General features: G+C 38.0%; 1 protein-coding gene across 4 annotated transcripts in view; it reads left to right on the top strand.

The window, feature by feature from the left end:
• TTC28 (tetratricopeptide repeat domain 28) overlaps positions 1-23,312 on the top strand; it is a 588,991-nt gene that overhangs the window by 317,636 nt on the left and 248,043 nt on the right. The window lies entirely within an intron of this gene.

Raw genomic sequence — 23,312 nt, 5'->3', positions numbered from 1 at the left:
TTAGAATTTCACTGTAGGACATTATGGAGATTAATTATATTATTTAAATGACCCAGGATCTTCATTTCTCTAGAACACAGTCAGGTATTAGAAAGGAATGGTAAAGAAAAAAGCCTTTACTTCAGTGGCATGCTCGAGTCTCCCCTTGGGAATGCTGGACTTCTACAAAGTCTCTCTCATCCATGAGTGTCAGATAAAAGCCTTGGAAAGCTACCAAGGGCTGTGACGTTTTGGCAGTTTTATTCCCAAGAGAGTTGCCTACACACTTTTCTCTTTGCCTATTTACTCTTAGTTTACAAGTAATCCTTATAAGCCAGATGATCTGATTTCTTGATGTTAAAAGGATGAAAAACAGGGCTCAGCTTTCTAGAGACAAATATACTGATAGCATTAAGAAGTTAAGGCAGGTTTAAAAACTAAAATAGCATAGGTATCTAGATAGGGCCATTTAGTGTAGGGACAGATAGCTGTAAGTATGTCAAGAGCTGGGTTTATACCCTGTTTTCCTAACCTTTGAGGTGTATATGTTAGCCAAATTACTGGATAGATTAGAAAGACTTTTAATTAGGGGCAGAGGGTTGTGATAGGTATTAAAAAAGGAAAGCATCCTAATTCACTGCCAAGATTCTGTCCTTCCAGAGGAGGCAGGAAGTGATATAGACTTGAGGAAACTCTGTGAAACAGGCAGAACTCAAGCTGGCCTCTGAGAGAGATGTAGAAATTGGCGTATGAGGTCTAAAACAGGTATTTTCCACCATTCTATTATATATATCATGTATATAGTCACAGATTCTTGGTTTTTAAAATATGTAATATATATTTGTTATATCTAATTACATAAATATTATACATGAAAATATTTTCCTCTTAATGTTAAACATTTCTTCATTTTATTAAATGGTCTTCATTTTATTAAATGAAGGTCTTTTATCATCATGCATTTAATCTATCTCCCTACTGTTATACAGGCTTCCCAGGTGGTACTAGTGGTATAGAACCCACCTGCCAATGCAGGAGACATAAAAGACACGGGTTCAAGCCCTGGGTCCGGAAGATTCCCTGGAGGGCATGGCAGCCCACTCCCGTATTCTCCCCTGGACAGAGGAGCCTGATGGGCTACAGTACAGTCCATCGGATTGCAAAGAGTCAGACATGACTGAAGTGATCGCACACACGCACTGTTACACGTTTAGTTTGTTTCAAATTTTTGGGTATTGTAAAATCCAGAAAAACATGTTTGTAGATCAGTCTTTGAACATATCTTTCATTATTTCCTTTGGTTAAATGGACTTAGAACATTAAGACTTCTGATATGGATTGCTAAATTCCTCTCAGAAGGGCTGTGTCTATTTCAGTTCTACAAACAGTGGATAAAAGCTAACAATAGGCATTATTGTTAAAACTAAAAGGTCAGCTTGGTGTTTAAAAGTGGTATGTTATTATTTTGATTTACATTTCTATGCTTGCTATTGGGTTGACTATTTAAAAATTTTCTTTTATAAAGATTTTTAATTTTCAAACTATTTTCTGTTGCAATATTGGTTATTTTATATTGATGTGATTTTGGACATTGCTGTGTCATTCTACTGACCTGTTGGGCAATTTGTGTTCTAGTTTTATTTACTGTTGCTCTATATTTTTCATATACTACAAATCCCATATCATCATTATTATTCTTAATGTCTAGGATATTCTTGTCTCTCCCTCTCCCACCAAATGAATTTTAAAATCATTTTGTCAAATTTTGGAGACTCTCCTATTGTGGTATTTACTGAAACTTTATTAAATTTACATGTTATGGATAACTTGATGTAGTTAATAGTTGATCTTCTATTTAAGAGCCTGGTTTATTCTGTCATTTACTCTTTTATACCCCTCACTGATCTACACTTTTGGAGAGTAGATATTTAATATATACTGTTGGAAATGGGATACTTTTTCATTGTGTCTTTCCTAAAAATTAGTTACTAACGGCATATAGAAAAGGTGTTTACTTTGCAGATTTTATAAGTGACCATGCAAAAATTCTCTCATCATAGCTCATGGTTTTTTGTTGATTTCCTTAGATTTTCTTGTAATGCAGACTTTTTGCAAATAATGACAGTTTTGTGCATTTCTATCCTTATGTTATACCCCTACTTTTTCTTTTCTTTTAGTTATTGCCCTGGTTAGAACTTTGAAAACTCTTCCCCCCAAAGCAATCATACCCTTTGAGTATAAAAAGTTTGGAGGATGTACTTTTGAATGATTATCCTCCTCTAACATTGTGTCTGTGACCTCGAATTGTATCCTGGTTTTCCTTCTGCATTGTTTTGATATTGAAATAAAGTACGGGAAGCTGCCTTTTGAAGCAGAGATTAACCACTTAAATACTATGACTGGTGAGAAAACCAAGCCGCATCTTTCTGCCTCTTACATCTTTGCTATAATACATTTTAAGGTTTTACCAAGTAAGAAGGACAGCCACTGTCCACTTACCTTAAAGAGCAGTATGTTTTTCTTTTGTACAACTGTTCTCAGATACTCAATAGGAGAGAGCAGGCACTTTCATTCTAACTAGCCTTCTATCTATGTTAGCAGTTGCAAAATAAATTTCAGGTAGCCACAGAGACCTTCCTGTGAGCTAATTTTAATTGTCAGAAGAGTGCATGAGTTACATTGTTTTAGAAATGTTATTCTCTATTCAGGAAATCTGATATACACATATGCTGATGACTTGGAAGTTTTTGTTTTATTTTTTATCAGTCTGATTTCTCTCCTGGGCTTCATATTTCTTTATCCAAATACATCCTGGACACCCGTCTTCAGTTTAATATGCCCGACTTAGCCCTCGATCAGTGCTGACTTCTGCTGTCACCATTTGTCCTCTTGCCCAAGCCACCTCACTCGCATGTTTGATTTGTTACTGGGTTCTCTTCTTTCTATAAAAGAAATCTCTTTTCTGGTGCCTTCCTTCTGCCATATCATTTTGTCTGGACTGTTGCAGTAGCCTCCTCTCAGAACTTTCTGTACTTTTTAACAGGTGCTCTCCTCCAAGCAAAGAAGAGAAGGTGTCTATTACCTGAATCTGTGATTGTAGCCTGAAGCTACTGCCATAAGAATTTAACTTTTTCAAGTGTGGTGTAGTGGCCAAGAGTGTGAACTTCGTTATTAGACAGACTTGGGATTGAATGTTGGCTTGGCCACTTATTATTATGTCCCTGAAACTCTTCTAAGTGTGATGGACATGTGAGTTGTTTCCAATTTTTGGCTGTTATGGAAAAGCTACTATAAATATATATCTTTAGGTAAACATCAGCACTTAACATCTGTTAAATGTTTGGTCATGCATATGTTCAGGTTTATTAAGATTTTTACCAGTTTTCCAAAGTAGTTGTACCAAGTTTTATCATCAGCAATATAAGGGATTGTTGTGTTAGTCACTCAGTCATGTCCAACTCTTTGTGATCCCATAGACTGTAGCCTGCCAGGCTCCTCTGTCCATGAAATTTTCCATGCAAGTATACTGGAATAGGTTGCCATTTCCTTACTGAGCCACAGTAAGGATTCAAAAAAGCATTATTATGGGTGTTATCATTGTCATGATCATTTAAATGATTCATATGAATGTTGCATATCCTGTATAAGATCAGTTTTTATTGTAGTGTAAAATTGTTTTCCCCCAGATAGTCAGGTAAACTGGACACTGTTAGAAAAAGTATGGTTAGGAGCTCTGCACACCTCTTGTCGCACTGGACTATTTAAGTACTCTAATTTGTGAAATCTGTTTTAACTCTGCCCTGATACTAGTTTCTTCTTTTTCTGAACCATCACTGACAGAGCTCTTTTAGTTACCCTTCTAAAATTCATTTCAGATCAGGTAATTTTCCTGCTTAAAAGCCTTTGACAACTTTTTGTTGCCTTTAAAATAAAGTCCAAATTCCTCCATAATCTTCTTCTTTAACTTTTCTTCAACTGCTCTGTGTGTCAGACACCTTATAATCTGTTCATATAAGTCTATTTGCCATACTTTGTTAAAAGTGCCTTATACTTTATCCTCTGTGTGTTTACTTATTATGGTCCCTCTGCATAGAAGATCTTTTCCTTGACTCCTCAGCAATGTTTTCTGTCATCCAGGTTTGTTTGAATTGTCTCTGCTCACTAAAGCTCTTTCTCAGTTTCTGTTTTTTTCTATCCAATATTATACAAATATTGGTGAAGGCCAGTTTACCAGTCCTTCTTTTTCTTTTTTTTAATGGTTAGTGCCTTCTGTGTCCTGTTTAAGAAAATGTTTGTGTATCCCAAGGTCGTGAAGCTAGTCTCCTGTAAGGCTTTATTGTTTTACCTTTATATTTTGCTCTGCTGCCACCTGGAGTTTACTTTTGTGTTTGGGTTGGCGCAGGTATCAAACTTCAGTCCCCCCATGTGAATACCCAGTTGCCCCAGCACCGTGTATTCACAGGACTGCGCTGGGTGCCACTTTTGTCAGAGACAAGGTGATGTGTGCTATTGATCTCTTTGTCTGTCTTTATGACAGTAGCATATTACTTAATTACTGTAGCTTGTTATTGACTCTAGAAATTCTTATGGCTTTGTTCTTCAAAACTGTTTTGGCCATTCCAGGTTCTTTACATTCATATATATGTTGGGTGGCTCAAGGGTGAAGAATCTGCCTTCAAGTGTAGGAGACACAGGAGATGCAGATTCAATCCCTGGGTCAGGAAGATCCCTTGGAGGAGGAAATGGCAACCCACTCCAGTATTTTTTCCTGGAAAATTTCATGGACAGAGGAACCTGGTGGGCTATAGTCCATGGGGTCTCAAAGAGTCCAACACGACTGAGTGATTGAGCATACAGCACATAAATATATAAAACATATATATGTCTTAGAATTAGCTTATAGTCCCCCCTCCCTTCACTCAAACATCCTGCTGAAATTTTGATTGGGGTAGCATTGAATCTATAAATATATTTGAATTTCATAGTCCATGGACATGGTATGTTTCTTCATTTATTAGGTCTTGTAAAATCTCTTCCAGCAATGTTTTATAGTTTTCAATATAGAACTATTGTATATCTTTGTTTAGTTTTATCCTTAGGTTTTCTGTGTGTGTGTGTACATGTATGCATGCACACACCTGGGTGTGTTATTGTAAATGATATTGTTACATTTTATTTTTCCCTGGTCCCCCTTTTTCTAGCTGGATGTTCATTGACCCTTGGAATAAGTATGTTTGTTCAGCCATCCATATTCCCATACTGCTTGGTTTTTTGCTATTGTGTTTTTACCATTACATAAGTAATATATGAGTTATTGATGTAAAAGATTAAAACACAGTCCATTCTAGAAGTGATCACTGTTACCAGCTTGAAGTGTATTGTTTAGATCTATGCCATCTGCTTTGGTAGCCACTGATACATGTGGCTGTTGAGCATTTACAATGTGTGTGCTTTTAATTGAGATGTGCCATAAATGCAAAATACACACTGGACTTTGAAGGCTTAGAATGAAAAAAGAGTGCTGAGTATTTCATTACTAAGTCTGCATATTGATGGCAATATAGTGATAATATTTTAGATACATTGAGTTAAATAAAATATGTTATAAAAGTTAATTTTATTTTTCTTTTATCTTTTTCTGTGGTTGCTAGAAAGTTTAAATTATTATGTTTGTATTATACACCATGGCTCTAGCTATTTTCTTTTATGGCTTTGTTTTTCTGGATGGGAATATGATACTGTTTTCCAAATGATTTTTTCACTCAATAGTCTTGAACCTCTTTTCATGTTAGAACATACAGATCAACTGTGTTCTTTTGAACTTCTTTGTAGTATATGTATTATGAATGTGCCATTCATCTGCTGGTGGAATGTTCAGGGAGGTTTGTTTTTCCTTTTACAAACATGTCTGCAGGAGAAAAGACCTTTTACAAGTCTTTTTATACACATTTAGGACGAGAGTAGTGTGTGACAAGTGGGATTGCTGGATCAACAGGTATTATACTTTAAGTTAAAAGAGTTTCCCCAATGATCACCGCAAGGGATATTTTAAACCCATTAGCACATAACATTACTTTTTAGATTTTTTTCAAATTGTTTGGCAGACTGTAGCCCTTAGTGATACCTCAGTTATGGTGCCTATTGATTATTTGTTTGTAATATGGTCTTCTGACATTATTAACTGGCAGCTTCTGGGGGGAAAGGAGGATAACTTACTTATATTGATTATCTCATTTATTAATTAATTCATTCAAAGCATGCTTACCACGTGATTACTGGGTGCCCAGTGCTATAATGCCTTTGGGTGTAAAGCTGAATCTGCTATTGCTCCTGCCCTCAAGGAGTGCAAGTCTGGCAGACCTCCTGCAGTGTTCCAGCCCCATACTGGTGAATGCTTGTCGCCTGGAGGAAGAGCACTGAGGGTGTGCAGTGGGTACAGTGTGCTCTCTCTTTGGCTCTTGTAAATGCTGGTCTTTGTTCACTCAGATCTGGAGAGGGAACGTTATGAAGCCCAGGAGATTACTGGGTTTAGGAATATTGATACCTAATATTGATACCTTTACTCATTTTTTTTCTTTGCTGTCAGTAACTAAAATCTAAAATACACATTTAATGAGGATACTTTTTATATTTTCATAATGCTTCCCACATTGCTAAGTCACTTCAGTCGTGTCTGACTCTGTGCGACCCCATAGACAGCAGCCCACCAGGCTCCCCCGTCCCTGGGATTCTCCAGGCAAGAACACTGGAGTGGGTTGCCATTTCCTTCTCCAATGCATAAAAGTGAAAGTGAAGTCGCTCAGTTGTGTCCGACTCTGTGCGACCCCATGGACTGCCGCCTACCAGGCTCCTCTGTCCATGGGATTTTCCAGGCAAGAGTACTGGAGGGGGGTGCCATTGCCTTCTCTGGCCTCCCACATTAAAGATCTTTTAAAATGAAATTTCACTGTTTGTGATTTTGAAAATTAAAGGTAAATCGTAATCCTTATCAGTTTATGACACCTGTGGGTTCACAGGAACAGTTAGTGTCTCCCCAGAGAAACCACTTGACTTTGTGAGAAGATTGAGCCTTCTGGATTTCTTTCAGGATGTAACTACAGGAAATTAATTAGATGATTTTTTATGACATCATCCTGAACAGCACTTTCTCTGAAAACAATGCTGTTTTTCTTGGACCTTTTTGCAGACATTTTCTACACTGTGTATATTAGTATATTAGTAGCCCTAATGTGAGATCCATGCAAAGGATTGTGGGGCAGGGGGTGGCATGTGTTTGAGAGAGAGAGACAAAGAAGGAATGCAGAGAGGTAATAATTTTACTTTCAGTAGTACAGGAGAGTAGGTTAAAAGGTGAAAAACATTCCATTTTAGCAGAGAGCCATATCCTCAGAGGGAATATTAAGTTCAGGAGGTGAATGCTTGGCAACCTTGCCAGTGGTGTGTTTATCTTACAGGCTTTTGAGAAACAAATAAGAGTGTTAAACTGTAACTCAGCAAATCACTGAAGACGGTAGGACTTGGAAAGTGGACGTTTGGTGGAGAATGGAGATAAGACATAAATTTCTTGATTGTGCTCTTTGTGTAAATTGGCTCAGTCAGACCTTTGGGGTCTGTAATGAGTTATTAAAAGCTCTTTTTCTCTTGCTGGCAGAATAGTTATTACATCAAAATAAATGGGCACACCCAGTGAATATGTGTGTGTGTGTATGTAACGTATGATGTGTTTGCAAATCTTTGTGCCCTCAGCTTTTCCATTTTTTCTGGCTATAATTTTTTCAAGTTTGATTTATCATAACTCATCCATTATATTTTTGGTTGTCCTCTTCCAGCTATAGCATTTTGCATTCTCCTTCTCTTCAGGGTAGCAGGAGTTTCAGACTAGAATTGGGAGATCTCAGTTTGAGTCCTGGTTTTGCCACCAGCAGCTATGTATCATGGGCGGACCTCTTCTGGAAACTCTTGGTTGCTGGTTTCTGTAAACAGAAAGATCAGATCAGATGACTTTTAGAGTCATATTGCCCAAGGCAGTAGCCATTAGCCACATATGGTTATTTTAAATTAAGTAGAATTAAATAAAGTAGAAGGATCTTTGGTCTGAGTGGAAGGAGAGAGTGGTGGTATCATCTCTGCATCAGTGAGATTGGGCGTGCTCACCTTGACTACATGGCCAGTGGCCTGTTCTTGCAGCACTGTCTATGGGGAGCCACCTCTTCCTGTATCGCAAAAGGTGATAGAATAGGGCAGGGACTAAGATATCAGATCAGATCAGTCACTCAGTCGTGTCCGACTCTTTGCCACCCCATGAATCACAGCACGCCAGGCCTCCCTGTCCATCACCAACTCCTGGAGTTCACTGAGACTCACGTCCAACGAGCCCGTGATGCCATCCAGCCATCTCATCCTCTGTTGTCCCCTTCTCCTCCTGCCCCCAATCCCTCCCAGCATCAGAGTCTTTTCCAATGAGCCAACTCTTCGCATGAGGTGGTCAAAGTACTGGAGTTTCAGCTTTAGCATCATTCCTTCCAAAGAAATCCCAGGGCTGATCTCCTTCAGAATGGACTGGTTGGATCTCCTTGCAGTCCAAGGGACCCTCAAGAGTCTTCTCCAACACCTCAGTTCAAAAGCATCAATTCTTCGGCACTCAGCCTTCTTCACAGTCCAACTCTCACATCCATACATGACCACAGGAAAAACCATAGCCTTGACTAGACGAACCTTTGTTGGCAAAGGAATGTCTCTGCTTTTGAATATGCTATCTAGGTTGGTCATAACTTTCCTTCCAAGGAGTAAGCGTCTTTGAATTTCATGGCCGCAGTCACCATCTGTAGTGATCTTGGAGCCCCCAAAAATAAAGTCTGACACTGTTTCCACTGTTTCCCCATCTGTTTCCCATGAAGTGATGGGACTAGATGCCATGATCTTCATTTTCTGAATGTTGAGCTTTAAGCCAACTTTTTCACTCTCCTCTTTCACTTTCATTAAGAGGCTCTTTAGTTCCTCTTCACTTTCTGCCATAAGGGTGGTGTCCTCTGCATATCTGAGGTTATTGATATTTCTCCCGGCAATCTTGATTCCAGTTTGTGTTTCTTCCAGTCCAGCGTTTCTCATGTTGTACTCTGCATATAAGTTAAATAAACAGGGTGACAATATACAGCCTTGACGGACTCCTTTTCCTATTTGGAACCAGTCTGTTGTTCCATGTCCAGTTCTAACTGTTGCTTCCTGACCTGCATACAAATTGGGCCCATGAAAAAAGTACTTTATATCATTTACTAAAATCACCAGATCTAGCCCTCTCTTTTATCTTAAGGAATAGGAAGCCTATAGAAATAAGTGACTTGGCCTAAGATCAACGGTAAATTGCTTAAAGCTGTTATATTTAGGAATAGTTTTTTTTTTTTTTTGTCATTGTGTGGCAATTTACTTCTAAAGATCCTAAATTTGTCAAGTATCTTCTGTATAATGATACAATTTGTAGAATGTTAACTGAGTCCTAGTTATTTGAAATCATGATTATCAGCAATAACTAATTATTATTATATATATGTGATTAATGTTTACTATTTCCAAATACATTTCTTATTGCCTTATATAGTATCTTCTTGTCACAAAACCCCAGAGCATGTTTTTAGGTTTCCAGAATGGACTTTTGTATTGCTTGATATAGTTGAGTAACTTCGCAGAGAGACAGGCTCCCTGGGCTATACCAAAAGCCTTTTGCTTGGTTATGCATATACTTCCCATGAGAGCTGAGAGATACAAGTATAAAGAGTCAAAGGACTCAGAGACAGGTAGACTGACATAGTGGAGACTACAGTGCCATGTGAGGGCTGAGAGGAGTGTGAGTGCTGTGGTTCCTGAAGGTCCTCTGTCAGTGTGTGACGCCGAGACGCTGTCCTGACAGGATAGCTGCCAGATTAACTTGCACTTCCTTGATTTTTATCTTTGGCTTTATCTGTTCTAGGGACCATGGAAACTTCAGGAAGTGAAGCAAGTTACTGATCCTGTTGCTCTTTTATAGATGAGAAAATGAACGCTTAAAGAGTATGAGTGATTTTTCTTTAGGCCACACAGACAATTAAGTGTTAGAATCATAGCCTCGAAAGACAACATGAAATGTGTTCTGCTAGAACCCATGGGAATAGAATTTTGGTACGAATCATTCATTACTCCTGGATGAAATGAATTTTTATCCTGGGTGTCCAGTTTTTAAAAAGGTAATTTCCAAAACAAAAACAACAACAAAAACCATGATTTCCTGCAGTCCATTTTAATTTTGTAAGGACATCACTGAGATTTGTTTAATTTTATGTTATTGTGGGTTAGAACAATTAAAATCTGATGAAAATAGATTGTAAATACAATACCCTTCCCCTCCACTGGTACAGATGATCCAAATTAGGAACCCTTTCTTATTTTCAACTTTAGTTCACTATTGGGAGAAAAAAACATCAGTTCTCAAAGCAGTAATCAGAATCTTTTATTCGCCCTGAATAAAAGCAGTTTTCTCTAATTATCATAAAATACATATGAATCTCAAAGTTCTCCTTTTCTACAGAGAAATCACATCCCAAAGAAATCACCATTGAACTACTTGCTGCTTTTATTCCTTAATCTGCATTCTCCTGCAGACTCACTAGCCAGGTGTCTGCTGGTTTCTGGAGGTATAGTACAGCATGTCTTTGGGCCTTTCCTGAAGGATAAGAGGTTGAGAGTCCTAAGAATCTTCTAGTTTTTTTTTTTTTTTACCATTTTGGTCTCCTATAGCACTTCACTAATTAATCATTTAATTCAACTGATTCTATTTAGAATTTGTGGTAATTAGTTAAGCCTCAATTTTTACTTTAACTATATCTTTTAGGAGGTTTTACTAGACAAACCTGGAGAAGGAAATGGCAACCCACTCCAGTACTCTTGCCTGGATAATCCCATGGACGGAGGAGCCTGGTGAGCTACAGTCCATGGGATTGCAATGAGTCGGACACGACTGAGCCACTTCACTTGCACTAGACGTGGGTAATAATGATTACAGGATGAATAAAGCCTTAAGAAAATAAGCATTCCCAAATTCTCCAGAAATGTTCAGCATAGAAGGAATTGACTGTGCTGATCAAAATTATGAGCAGAATGTGATTAAGATCGAATGCCTGTTCGACTGGGTTCTCACTCCGACATTTACCTGGTTATATGACGTTGAGTACATTACTTACATTTCTTTAAGCTTCAGTCTCCCAATGCCTAAAATAGGGATAATACACAATAAAATGTTTAGCACAGTTTTTAGCATACAGCATGTGGCAAGTTGGTAAGCTGCAGGAGTTGCCATCACCGTCCTCATCATCTTCATCCTCCTCCTCTAGCCACAAAAGCTGTTAGAGAAGTTCTGGTTACTGTGTATACTTGGTGGTATCCTCACTTTGCCTGTTTATCCAATGAAATCTTATTACCAGTTCAGATCCCTCTCTTACCTGAATCCAAATCAGTGAATTACTTATTTTTCCTTTGATACTTTATAGCTTGATCCCAGTGGCTTAGGCTAACCAAGATTTGCGTGCTGATACATTTTAAGTGTTCCTGTAATAAAAGCACTCTGTATTTTGTTGATTTCTTAGCCATCAATGAGACCGTCCTCTAAAACCTGTTACTTTCTGAGTATCAGCTTCTTTGCTTTGCTGCAGTCCAGTGCTGCTTCAGCTAGAGGATCTGAAGCACATGGCCAGCCTTTCCAGACCAAACTTTCTGGCTCCCACCTTATACCGCATCTACTTAATGTTTTCACCATTTCAGTATTATAAGAGGGTAGAGTGGTAGACCGGAGAAGGTGATGGCACCCCACTCTAGTACTCTTGCCTGGAGAATCCCATGGACAGAGGAGCCTGGTGTGGGCTGCAGTCCATGGGGTCGCGAAGACTCGGACACGACTGAGCGACTTCACTTTCACTTTTCTCTTTCATGCATTGGAGAAGGAAATGGCAACCCACTCCAGTGTTCTTGCCTGGAGAATCCCAGGGACGGGGGAGCCTGGCAGACTGCCATCTATGGGGTCGCACAGAGTCGGACACAACTGAAGTGACTTAGCAGCAGCAGCAGCAGATTTGGAAAAAAAAAAAATTTATTTTTCAGTTTCCTGTTTGCCCACAATAGATGAAACCCTGTCACCTTTTGCTCTAGTGCAGAATACCTTTGTGCATGCTGAACTCAGTCGCTTCAGTCGTGTCTGACTCTTGGTGACTCTTGGTGACTGTAGCCTGCTAGGCCCCTCTGTCTGTGGGATTCTCCAGGCAGGAATACTGGAGTGAGTTGCCATTTCCTCCTCCAGGGGATCTTTCTGACCCAGGGATTGAACCTGCGTCTCTTATGTCTCCTGCATTGGCGGGTTCTTTAACCACTAGGCCACCTGGGACATACCTTTACTGTCTCTAAAAAGCAGTTGGAGTGCTTTCTTTCATAAAGGAGAAGAAGAAAAGGGCATTTTCATATAAGAACAATTATAAGCTCAAGTATGAATATTTCTAGCAGTGACTCTTTCCCAAAGCTTAGCAGAGTCTGATAAGGGTTTCCTTTACTAAATTATTGGAATGGAAGAATATTCAGAACCTGTAAAGCCTGTACTGGGTTTCTGGTTTCTAACATTGTTCAGTTAAAAAGCCACTTTTACTGCATTTGAGGTCTTGTAAGAAAATGATTAGGAAAAAAGAACTGCCAAATCAGTAAGATTGCTTTATTAACAGTCTGTATCACAAACCACGTACTGATTTTATTGCTTTAGGCAAACTTACAGTGGTGGCGGGAATTTATTAATACTTTAAGGGCCCTCTCTTTGTTCCAAGTGAAATATGCATGAGGTGGGGAAGGCTTGTGCCAAAGCTTTTACACCAGATTGATGGATTCTCTGTAAGTTCGTCTAGAAATGTAGAATTTCTTATACAAATACGTAATGTATCCTAAATAGTCTACCCTGTTTTACAGTTCTTGTTCTCCTAGTGATTGATAAGTGTTCACATGTATCACAAATGGATCCCTTACTGTGAAGTTTAAGATACTATATTTTCTTGAACTGTTGTAGCCACATTTTCCGGGAAACAAACTCACTCAGAAGGACAATGCAGATAGTGGAGTGCAGTTTATTACACCGGCGGGCCCAAGACAGAGTCTCTTCTTAGCCAAGGACCCCGACCAGTTTTTGTGAAAACCTTATATACCCTAAGTGTACTTGCTCAAACCCACCTCCCCAAATTCCTTGAAACTAGTCTGGACAAGGTAAAAGAGAGATACGATCAAACTTAACCCATGATTCATGTGTCACAAGAGTAGATAAACAGTGGACATTTATCAATGGGACTGTAGTCATATCCTGATAAACATAATGGAACTTATGACTTTGTTCTGTTACAGAGATAATTAGCATATTCTTTTAGGCAATGGAGAGTCCAAGTTCAGGTCCTGAGGCTCTTTTATTGGGGGTCTGGTTTTCCATTGGTATGCCATTTCTATAGACACTGGGCACAAAGTTCAGAGTCCATTGGGAGGGTGACCAAGCGTGTAGCCTAATGTTCGCAGCCTGGCCTAAGATGAAGTCCAGCCCCATCTGTTTCCTCCTTCAGAACCGTCTTATCAAGTTACTCATTTCCTAATGCTTCTTACTAGCCTCCTCTGCAATCCATTCTCTCTCTCTCTCATTACTCTTAATAAACGGTTCTTTCCCTCTTTAAATTCTTTTTGTTTTGCTTATGTTTAAAATTGGTTCCTCATTGAAGCAGATTTTTTTTTTGTGATCAAGTTCCCAGCCTGGCCATGCATACCTTAGTTACTTCATAAGCTATCAGTTCAGTTCAGTCGCTCAGTCATGTCCGACTCTTTACTACCCAATGAACCGCAGCACGCCAGGCCTCCCTGTCCATCACCAACTCCTGGAGTCTACCCAAACCCATGTCCATGGAGTTGGTGATGCCATCCAACCATCATCCTCTGTTGTTCCCTTCTCCTCCTGCCCTCAGTCTTTCCCAGCATCAGGGTCTTTTCAGAGGAGTCAGCTCTTTGCATCAGGTGGCCAAAGTTTTGGAGTTTCAGCTTCAACATCAGTCCTTCCAATGAACACCCAGGACTGATCTCCTTTAGAATGGACTGGTTGGATCTCCTTGCAGTCCAAGGGGCTCTCTATAAACTGAAGCTTATGTTTTTAAGACTATATCATTCTTGAGAGTCTTTGAACCCACAAATGGGGTAATTTGAAGATATATTAAGCAGTGAGTAAAAAGGAGGACCCTGGAGGAAGAAATGGCAACCCACTCCAGTATTCTTGACTGGAAAATTCCATGGACAGAGGAGCCTGGCGGGCTGCAGTCCATGGAGTTGCAAAGAGTTGGACAAAAAAAAAAAAAAAAACACAACAAAGAGTTGGACACGACTGAGCACACACGCAAAAAAAAAAAAAAAAAAAAAAGGAAAAAAGTTGTATATGAAATCATTGTGAAATGAATTTGCAGTTTAAAGACTGCTGTTATCCATTCGTGTGTTACTTAACTAAACTTTTATTGAAATATAGCATGCACACAGAAAAGTACACAAATCATTTTTAAAATGAATTTTCACAAAGTAAACATATCTGACCTCTACCCGAATGAGAAACTAGAATGTTATCAACAACCCAGTCTCATCTCCTTCCAGTATTAACCACCTCCAAAGGATAACCACTATCCTGACTTATAATAGTGTAGGTTAGTTTTTCTTGTTTTTGAACTTTATGAAATGGATTCACAAAATATATTCTTTGTGCTTGGCTTCTTCTGCCTAATATGGTATTTCTTAGATTCATTATTGTGGATACCTATAGCAGTAATATATATTCTCATTTCTATATAGTATTCTATTATGTGAATATATGCACTGTTCATCTTGTTTACTTTTTTCTATTGAAAAGTCTATCTCAGTGTTACCGTTGATCCTTTGAGGACGTCTTTTTCCTTCCTCTTCTTGCTTTTTCTTTTTGTCTTTGACTTTTAGCACTTTTACTATGACATTGCCTAGATGTGATTTGCTTTGTATTTATCCTATATGAAGTTTCTAGGGCTGCTTAAATTTGTGGCTTGATGCTTTCATCAGTGTTGGAACAGTCTCAGCTATCATCCCTTCAAATATTTCTTTTTTTTTTTTTAATTTTATTTTATTTTTAAACTTTACAATATTGTATTAGTTTTGCCAAATATCGAAATGAATCCGCCACAGGTATACATGTGTTTCCCATCCTGAACCCTCCTCCCTCCTCCCTCCCAATACCATCCCTCTGGGTCATCCCAGTGCACCAGCCCCAAGCATCCAGTATTGTGCATCGAACCTGGACTGGCAACTCGTTTCATACATGATATTATACTTGTTTCACTGCAATTCTCCCAAATCTTCCCACCCTCTCCCTCTCCTACAGAATCCATAAGACTGTGCTATACATCAGTGTCTCTTTCGCTGTCTCGTACACAGGGTTATTGTTACCATCTTTCTAAATTCCGTATATATGCGTTAGTATATTGTATTGGTGTTTTTCTTTCTGGCTTACTTCACTCTGTATAATAGGCTCCAGTTTCATCCACCTCATTAGAACTGATTCAAATGTATTCTTTTTAATGGCTGAGTAATACTCCATTGTGTATATGTACCATAGCTTTCTTATCCATTCATCTGCTGATGGACATCTAGGTTGCTTCCATGTCCTGGCTATTATAAACAGTGCTGCGATGAACATTGGGGTACACGTGTCTCTTTCCTTTCTGGTTTCCTCAGTGTGTATGCCCAGCAGTGGGATTGCTGGATCATAAGGCAGTTCTATTTCCAGTTTTTTAAGGAATCTCCACACTGTTCTCCATAGTGGCTGTACTAGTTTGCATTCCCACCAACAGTGTAAGAGGGTTCCCTTTTCTGCACACCCTCTCCAGCATTTATTGCTTGTAGACTTTTGGATCGCAGCCATTGTGACTGGTGTGAAATGGTACCTCATAGTGGTTTTGATTTGCATTTCTCTGATAATGAGTGATGTTGAGCATCTTTTCATGTGTTTGTTAGCCATCTGTATGTCTTCTTTGGAGAAATGTCTATTTAGTTCTTTGGCCCATTTTTTGATTGGGTCGTTTATTTTTCTGGAGTTGAGCTGTAGGAGTTGCTTGTATATTTTTGAGATTAGTTGTTTGTCAGTTGCTTCATTTGCTATCATTTTCTCCCATTCTGAAGGCTGCCTTTTCACCTTGCTAATAGTTTCCTTTGATGTGCAGAAGCTTTTAAGTTTAATTAGGTCCCATTTGTTTATTTTTGCTTTTATTTCCAATATTCTGGGAGGTGGGTCATAGAGGATCCTGCTGTGATGTATGTCAGAGAGTGTTTTGTCTATGTTCTCCTCTAGGAGTTTTATAGTTTCTGGTCTTACGTTTAGATCTTTAATCCATTTTGAGTTTATTTTTGTGTATGGTGTTAGAAAGTGTTCTAGTTTCATTCTTTTACAAGTGGTTGACCAGATTTCCCAGCACCACTTGTTAAAGAGATTGTCTTTAATCCATTGTATATTCTTGCCTCCTTTGTCAAAGATAAGGTGTCCATATGTGCGTGGATTTATCCCTGGGCTTTCTATTTTGTTCCATTGATCTGTATTTCTGTCTTTGTGCCAGTACCATACTGTCTTGATAACTGTGGCTTTGTAGTAGAGCCTGAAGTCAGGTAGGTTGATTCTTCCAGTTCCATTCTTCTTTCTCAAGATAGCTTTGGCTATTCGAGGTTTTTTGTATTTCCATACAAATTGTGAAATTATTTCTTCTAGCTCTGTGAAGAATACCGTTGGTAGCTTGATAGGGATTGCATTGAATCTGTAAATTGCTTTGGGTAGTATACTCATTTTCACTATATTGATTCTTCCGATCCATGAACATGGTATATTTCTCCATCTATTAGTGTCCTCTTTGATTTCTTTCACCAGTGTTTTCTAGTTTTCTATATATAGGTCTTTAGTTTCTTTAGGTAGATATATTCCTAAGTATTTTATTCTTTCCGTTGCAATGGTGAATGGAATTGTTTCCTTAATTTCTCTTTCTGTTTTCTCATTATTAGTGTATAGGAATGCAAAGGATTTCTGTGTGTTGATTTTATATCTTGCAACTTTACTATAATCATTGATTAGTTCTAGTAATTTTCTGGTGGAGTCTTCAGGGTTTTCTATGTAGAGGATCAAGTCATCTGCAAATAGTGAGAGTTTTACTTCTTCTTTTCCAATTTGGATTCCTTTTATTTCTTTTTCTGCTCTGATTGCTGTGGCCAAAACTTCCAAAACTATGTTGAATAGTAATGGTGAAAGTGGGCACCCTTGTCTTGTTCCTGACTTTAGAGGAAATGCTTTCAATTTTTCACCATTGAGGATAATGTTTGCTGTGGGTTTGTCATAAATAGCTTTTATTATGTTGATGTATGTTCCTTCTATTCCTGCTTTCTGAAGAGTTTTTATCATAAATGGATGTTGAATTTTGTCAAAGGCTTTCTCTGCATCTATTGAGATAATCATATGGTTTTTATTTTTCAATTTGTTAATGTGGTGTATTACATTGATTTGCGGATATTGAAGAATCCTTGCATCCCTGGGATAAAGCCCACTTGGTCATGGTGTGTGATCTTTTTAATGTGTTGTTGGTTTCTGATTGCTAGAATTTTGTTAAGGATTTTTGCATCTATGTTCATCAGTGATATTGGCCTGTAGTTTTCTTTTTTTGTGGGATCTTTGTCAGGTTTTGGTATTAGGGTGATGGTGGCCTCATAGAATGAGTTTGGAAGTTTACCTTCCTCTGCAATCTTCTGGAAGAGTTTGAGCAGGATAGGTGTTAGCTCTTCTCTAAATTTTTGGTAGAATTCAGCTGTGAAGCCGTCTGGACCTGGGCTTTTGTTTGCTGGAAGATTTTTGATAACAGTTTCAATTTCCGTGCTTGTGATGGGTCTGTTAAGATTTTCTATTTCTTCCTGGTCCAGTTTTGGAAAGTTGTACTTTTCTAAGAATTTGTCCATTTCTTCCACGTTGTCCATTTTATTGGCATATAATTGTTGATAGTAGTCTCTTATGATCCTTTGTATTTCTGTGTTGTCTGTTGTGATCTCTGCATTTTCATTTCTAATTTTATTGATTTGGTTTTTCTCCCATTGTTTCTTGATGAGTCTGGCTAATGGTTTGTCAATTTTATTTATCCTTTCAAAGAACCAGCTTTTGGCTTTGTTGATTTTTGCTATGGTCTCTTTTGTTTCTTTTGCATTTATTTCTGCTCTAATTTTTAAGATTTCTTTCCTTCTACTAACCCTGGGGTTCTTCATTTCTTCTTTTCTAGTTGCTTTAGGTGTAGAGTTAGGTTATTTATTTGACTTTTTTCTTGTTTCTTGAGGTGTGCCTGTATTGCTATGAACTTTCCCCTTAGGACTGCTTTTGCAGTGTCCCACAGGTTTTGGGTTGTTGTGTTTTCATTTTCATTCGTTTCTATGCAAATTTTGATATCTTTTTTGATTTCTTCTGTAATTTGTTGGTTATTCAGCAGCGTGTTGTTCAGCCTCCATGTATTGGAATTTTTAATAGTTTTTCTCCTGTAGTTGAGATCTAATCTTACTGCATTGTGGTCAGAAAAGATGCTTGGAATGATTTCTATTTTTTTGAATTTACCAAGGCTAGATTTATGGCCCAGGATGTGATCTCTCCTGGAGAAGGTTCCATGTGCGCTTGAGAAAAAGGTGAAATTCATTGTTTTGGGATGATGGATAGATCAACTAAACAGAAAATTAACAAGGAAACACAAACTTTAAACGATACAAATATTTCTTCCACCCCATTTTTTTCTGTCTTTCTGCTAGGAGTTCAATTGTATGTAACTTATACCTTTTCATAATGTTCCACTTGTCTCTTATTCTTTATACTGTATTTTCCATCTTCGGGAAATTTTTATCTCTGTGTGTTTCAGCCTAGATATTTTTTACTATGCTTTATTCATGATCACAAATATTTTCTCTTTAGCTCTGACTTGCTCTTAAGCCTACATATTACATTTATAATTATTAATTACATATAAATTTATAATTTATAATTATAAATTTTATTAAAATTTATAATTAATAAATTTTATTAAAATTTATAATTAATAATTATAAATTTTATTAAAATTTATAATTTTTTTAATGCCTTTAGATTTTTTTTAAATCCATTTTTTCCTAATTGTTCTTGACAAATGAACTCTTTAGCTACAAACTGGTCTGTCATGACTGGAAGTAGTTTATTATGTACCTTTTACTAGTGAATATTTAGATTCCTGATGTTTGTTTATTTAAAATCACAACTTTTGGATCAAACAAAAATATTAAAGAGTAACTTGTCTTCATTTTATAGCTGAAATAGTGAGGGCCCTGAGACAGAGGGACCTATCAAAGGACGCACAGCCCATTAATATCTGTTCTTATATCAGGAACTCCCAACTTATATATAGTCCATTGAATTTTACACTGCATCACTGGTAGGTATTACAATATTTGTGTCTTTTACTCACTTACTGAGGTCATAAACCATGTCTAACAAGCATTCTATAAAATCAACTCAACCTTGGCCTGGTTGAGTGATGATTGTGCTTCATATTATGAGAAAAGAGCTTACATTTTGAGGTTGTAATAATATTGTCAAATTGCAGGCACATCCACGAAGCCCTATCTGGGCTACTTAAACCACCCACATTTAAGACTCTAAAGTTCTTGTACCCCTTTTGTTAGACTCTACATGTAAAATGAATTTTTTTTCCAATGTAGAGTGGATAATTCACAAAGAACATTACCAGATCATGCCCGTCTATTATGCTATAGAGGAGTATTTATTAACTATAATAGCTCAGAGGTTATGCCAGAGAAGAATAAGGTATATATATGAATGTGGAATCACATACAATCAACGGGTGGTAAACCAAAGAATATTGTTTTGGACTTTTGCAGTTTGCTTTTAGAACATTCTAAAAGATTTGAATAATCTTAATCTTATTTATCAGTCAAGTTAATAGCTACTCTTACAGAGGATAAACTTACTTGTAAGTTCAGAGGATATACTGTAGAATGGATGGATCTGACTGGCTAAAGTTTGATCTAGTTTATGGGTCCCATAGTGGAGCTGTTGACAGTGGCTTTACGATAACAAAGCTTGATCACCTGCTCTACAAGGATGTGTAAGATAGCATCTGGGTTGCATATCTGTTTGCCTTTTTAGTTTTTATGTTAGGAAATGAAACACAGGTGATGGAAATAGGTAAATAGAAAAGGACATTAATGGGAAATAAATTCTGCTTAGTGTTTGACCTCTGTATATATGAAAGCTACTTTTGAGTCTTTTGGTTTTTTTTGTTTTTTGTTTTTATTTATTTATTTATTTTTTTGAGTCTTTTGTTTTTAATGACAGAGTGTAATCTGTACTTGATGACAGTCTGAGACAGAATTCTAGTGTCACTTTGAGCTTTCACGTTCTTCACTGTTGTTGTTGTTGAGTCTCCCAGTCGTATCTGACTCTTTGAAAGCCCATGGACTGTAGCACGCCAGGCCTCCCTGTCCCTCACCATCTCTTGGAGTTTGCCCAAGTTTATGTTCATTGCATCTGTGATGCCATCCAGCCATCTCATCCTTTGACGCCCTCTTCTCCTTCTGCCCTTGATCTTTCTCAGCATCAGGGACTTTTCTAGTGAGTCATCTGTTTGCATCAGATGACCAAAATACTGGAGCTTCAGGTTCGGTGTAATTCCTTCCAGTGAATATTCAGGGTTGATTTCCTTTAGGATTGACTGGTTTGATTTCCTTGCTGTCCAAGGGACTTTCAGAAGTCTTCTCTAGCACTGCAGTTTCAAGGCATCAATTCTTTGGTATTCTGCCTTCTGTATGGTCCAGCTCTCAAAACCCTACATGACCACTGGGAAGACCATAGCCTTGACCATACGAGCCTTTGTTGGTAGAGTAAGGTCTCTGCTTTTCAACACACTGTCTAGGTTTGTCATAGCTTTCCTGCCAAGAAGCAATTGTCTTCTGATTTCCTGACTGCAGTCACCATCCATAGTGACTTTAGAACCCAAGAACAGGAAATCTGTCACTGCTTCCACCTTTTCCCCTTCTATTTGCTGTGCAATAATGGGGCTGGATGCCATGATCTTAGTTTTTTAAATATTTAGTCTTAAGCCAGTTCTTTCACTCTCTCCTTCACCATCATCAAGAGGTTCTTTAGTTCCTCTTCACTTTCTGCCATTAGAGTATTATCATCCGCATATATAAGGTTGATGATGTTTTTCCTGCCTGTCTTGATTCCAGCTTGTAACTCATCCAGCCTGGCATTTCTCATCATGTACTCAGTCTATAGGTTAAACAAACAGGGTGACAACAGATAGCCCTGTTGTACTCCTTTCTTGATCTTGAACCAATCAGTTTTCCATACAAGGTTCTAACTATTGCTTCTTGACCCACATACAGGTTTCTCAGGAGACAGGTAAGATGGTCTGTTATTCCCATCTCTCTAAGAGCTTTCCACAATTTGTCATGATCTACATGATCTATGCTTTAGTGTAGTCAATGAAACAGAGTTAGATGTTTTTCTGAAGTTCTCTTGCTTTTTCTATAATCCAGTGAATGTTGGCAATTTGATCTCTAGCTCCTCTTTCTTTTCTAAACCCAGCTTGGACATCTGGAAGTTCTTGATTCGCATAATGCTGAAGCTTGGCATGAAAGATTTTAAACATGACCATATTAGCATGGGAGATGAGTGCAATTGTGCGATGGTTAGCACATTCTTTGGTATTACCCTTCTTGGGAATTGGGATGAGGATTGACGTTTTCCAATTTGTGGCCACTGCTGGGTCTTCCAGATTTGCTGACATAATGAGTGTAAAACCTTGATGGCATCCTCCTTTAGGGATTTGAATAGTTCTGCTGAAATTTCATCACATCCACTAGCTTTATTAACAGCAGTGCTTCTTAAGGCCCACTTGACTTTGCACTCTAGAATGTCTGGCTCTGGGTGACTCACCACACCATTGTAGCAATCTTGTTCATTAAGATCTTTTTAAATACAGTTCTTCCATGTATTCTTTCCATCTCTTCTTGATCTCTTCAGCATCTACTAGGTCTCTATCATTTTTATGCTTTATTGTGCCCATCTTTGGGTGGAATGCTCTCTTGATATTTCCAATTTTCCTCAAGAGATCTCTAATATTTCCCCCTTTGTTGTTTTCTTCCATTATGGAACACTGTTCATTGAAGAAGTCCTTCTTATCTCTTCTAGATATTCTTTGAAACTCTGCGTTTAATTGGATGTACCCATCCCTCTCTCCCTTGCTTTTCACTTCTCTTCATTCTTCCACTGTTTGTAAAGCCTCCTCAGATAACCACTTTACCTTCTTGCTTTTCTTTTTCTTTGGGATGGTTTTGTTCATCACCTCCTGTACAATATTATGGATCTCTGTCCGAGGAATTCTAGTGTCACTCTGGACTTTCACCTTCTCCATACAAAGTATATTTGTTAGGGAGTGTCCCCTCCAGAGATTCATATTGTTTAATGGTATTGCTAGAACCATACTTCTATGTGCTTATGACTTTTCTAATCTCTCTCTATTTTGTTTTGAAGTAAATGTAACCCTGGGTTGTCTCTGGGGCAGATTAGAAGTAGGTTTGGACTAGTTTGCAACACCTCTGACTCATAACTCACTGTTCTTGTCATTGATTGGTCCCTACTCTTCCACATGTGTTTTTTTCTTAGCTTAAAGTCAGGGTGCTTTGGTATTTATAAATGTGCAACTTGGGCTGTATCTTAACTTTTCCCCCCTATTTTTGATAATGGTGCAGTTTGGGCCTAGGGCATTTCATTATCACTTTCTTATGTGAGAGCTCTGCTTATCTTAGTTATTAAAAGTATGTTTCTAAGAAAAACACATGGTTTTCCTCCTACCATTTCATAAAAGTCTTTCTTTTTCCCAATAAACCATCCTTGAAATCCATTCTACTTCTTCAATTTTTTTTTCTAATTAGCATAAATTCAGAGCCAGTCTTTCTGAACGCTCGCATCCCAAAGTTACATGTAGACAGACAAGTAAATTTGGTATTTCTTCATGCAAGGTCTTGCGTACATCATTTGTTGTTTTATTGGGTTACAGAAATCACTACTGGTACATTATGCAAAATGTCAAAAACTCATTCCCCAAGACAGGGTTGTCAAATGTAGCTAAATAGGTCTGGCTAGAATAAGCAACATGCAAAAATAACTTTAAAGAGCAAAACCGGGGAGAGTGTTGAGAGACCACAAGGACTTGAAAGCAGAAATTAAAAGG

This window comes from Bos indicus, chromosome 17 (assembly GCF_029378745.1).
Source record: "Bos indicus isolate NIAB-ARS_2022 breed Sahiwal x Tharparkar chromosome 17, NIAB-ARS_B.indTharparkar_mat_pri_1.0, whole genome shotgun sequence".
In the NCBI taxonomy this organism is placed as follows: Eukaryota; Metazoa; Chordata; class Mammalia; order Artiodactyla; family Bovidae; genus Bos; species Bos indicus.
Note: the sequence above shows the minus strand (reverse complement) of the source record. Positions and strands in the feature narration are given on the sequence as shown.